Genomic DNA, 2,761 nt, shown 5'->3' on the forward strand with positions numbered 1-2,761 from the left:
TTTGCCTAGAAAGGGAGTATCTGGGTGTGAATGATTTTCTTTCAGATATAGAAATTCTTTAATTTTACTAACAAAAGTTATTGTTAAGTAAGTTGGTGTCTAACCATCCTATAAAAGCCCATAGCCACTCCCAGATGGGGAGACAGTCTTGGAGGTGACTCACTGTCTCCCAGATCTGTGTAATAAAGTGCTTATGGATATTGCAATTCGTTTGTCTTATTGGCGATTGACTACGGAAAGAACCCCTTGTGTTCTGTAACATTTTTATGACTTCCAGTTTACTTTCACATTTTGCTACTGTTCTCTCCAGCACCTGCTGTCCCGATCTCTCTTTGAGAGATTAGCGCTGGTTGCTGGGCACCATCTGGTTCTGAGTTCCCAGCTCAGTGGCTCGCTCCCTCTGGTTATGGCTAAGTTGTCATCATTTTCCTCCCTTTGTGCTTTACTGTATTCATAAGTATATTTGTAGGACCTGTAAGTACATATGCAGAAATGTCCTCTCATGGATGTAGTCCTGTTCACCATCTATTCCTGTTCAGCTCAAGTGTCTTATGTATTAGGATTGTGTATGTATAAACACTAGTTATCTTTGTTGCCTTTAACTCTGGTGCTCTTCCCAAGATCTTTTTCCTTGATTTTTTTTTCAGTTCAATGAAAGAGACTTTATTGAGGGCCCAGGGTCATGGGGCTCAGAAGAAGGCCACCTGCAAGAGGCAAGGGAGCCAGTGAAGAGGGGGCTCTTATTTGACCTTCTTCTTGGGGCGCAGATTGTTGGTGAGCCCACACTTCTTCTTGCGGCAATTGACAGCACGGGGATGCAGGCGAGCATAACACTTGCGGCAGATCATCTTGTCGCAGTTGTAATTCTGGGCGAGCTGGCGCAAGGAAGGCTCAGTAATGCCACCACGGAGATGCAGCACCAGATGCAGGGTGGACTCTTTCTGGATGTTGTAGTCTGAGAGTGTACGGCCATCCTCTAGTTGTTTGTCCGCAAATATCAGACGCTGCTGGTCAGGAGGGATGCCCTCCTTGTCTTGGATTTTGGCTTTGACATTCTCAATGGTGTCACTGGGCTCGACCTCAAGAGTGATGGTCTTGCCAGTCAGGGTCTTCACAAAGATCTGCATCTTTGCATCCGCTCGGCCACCTTCCTGAAGAGAAAGAGGGCGACCTTTCCTTGATTATTTTGTGCTGGTCCCTCCCTTACATATTCCTTTCTTTTCACTCTGCCCTTACATTTCTGCCCTCTAACTCAAACCAAATCCACTGTCATTTTAAGTTGATTCTGATTTATAGTAACAGGATAGGACAGAGGAGAACACTCCACAGAGTTTCCAAGGCCATAAGTCTTTGTGGGAGCAGACTGCCTATTTTTATCCTTTGCAGTGGCTAGTGGGTTCCAATTTGATCTTTCAGTTAGTAGTGTTGTGCCACAATCAGGAGTCCCCCAGAGGACACCAGGGAGCCAAAATCGATGCAAGAACATGAGAGATTTTATTACAAGCAAGAACTCTACACACACCCAGACATAGCAGCCTGTGGCAGAGCCCCCAGCCCTTTGAGACAAGGGTTTTTATTAGTGCTGGGAGTGGCAGAGACTGAGTGAGGGGCAGGAAGATGAGGTAAGAGGGAGGCAGCGCATAGCGATTGACTAATTGGAAAATAAGCTGGCTCATTAGCAAGGGTGTGAATATTTGGCATACTCTGATTGGAGTAAGGTTCATACAGGAGGAGTTAGAGTCACTTCTTTGTTGCTGAGGTCCTTTCAGAAATTGAACTCAAGAACAACAAGGACAAAGGACTTAAGATGGTGATCAGACCAGAGATATATATAACAAATCTTGACTCTTCCAGTAGCCCAACAGTCAACTTGGTGTGTCACCAGTAGTCCTTGTCTAGTTAATGATTTAATCTTTCTTCTCCACTAACTGTTGGGAACCGAACCTTCAAAGAATGTTTCTTTCAGTGTAAACTTTTCTGATTTTCTATGATAGTGGTCTCATACAATGAAAAGCCTTTTGGGATGGACTGACTTGAGTCAGTATAATGTTTTTGAGGTTCAAGTGGGTTATGAGATGTTTCACAGATCCATTATTCTTTAATGATAGATAGTATTTTGTGTGTATGTATACAATAGTTTTTAAAAAATCCATTTGGCATTTAGCTTGTTCCTTTTTTTGGTTGTTGTTGTCATGTATTTACTAGTTGTCTGTGAATCATAGAGACCCTGTGTACAATAGCTCTGAACCCTGCACTGTCCTAAGTCAGTCTCACTGTCTCCGACACACCTGGCCCCATTTCCGCTGTTACTCCCAGAGATGGCAGCCCATCTCATCCAGGGTCATCTTCTCCTGTGCTGTCCTTCCACCCTTCCAAGCATGATGTCCTTCTCCAGGACCAACCAGTCCCTCCTGGCAACGTGACCAAAGTATGTGAGATAGAGCTTCAAAATCCTTGCCTCTGAGGAAAAACTTGGTTTCACCCTCTCCAATACAGACCTGTTTGTTCTCTTGGTAGTCCATGGTATGTTCAGTACTCTTCTACAGCACAAGTCAAAGGCATCAATTCTTCTTTTATCATCCTTATTCTTTGTCCAACTCTCTGATGTAAAGCAAGTAATTGTGAAGACTGGCCTAGACCTTAGTTTCTAGCCTGACATTGTTGCTGTTCAGCTCTCTGATAGCAGAGTCACCTAATGCAATTCATCTTTTTCTTTCTTTTTTTAAATATAAATTTTATTTTATTAATTTTAATAAACGTT

The 2,761-nt window shown here is 43.3% G+C and overlaps 1 pseudogene; it reads right to left on the bottom strand.

The window, feature by feature from the left end:
- Positions 1 to 740: 740 nt before the first annotated feature.
- LOC102875415 lies at positions 741 to 1,127 on the bottom strand (annotated as a pseudogene).
- Between the last annotated feature and the right edge of the window lie 1,634 nt (positions 1,128 to 2,761).

The sequence above is a fragment of the Elephantulus edwardii genome, unplaced genomic scaffold, assembly GCF_000299155.1.
Source record: "Elephantulus edwardii isolate Elephantulus edwardi_28Jun2011 unplaced genomic scaffold, EleEdw1.0 scaffold00093, whole genome shotgun sequence".
In the NCBI taxonomy this organism is placed as follows: Eukaryota; Metazoa; Chordata; class Mammalia; order Macroscelidea; family Macroscelididae; genus Elephantulus; species Elephantulus edwardii.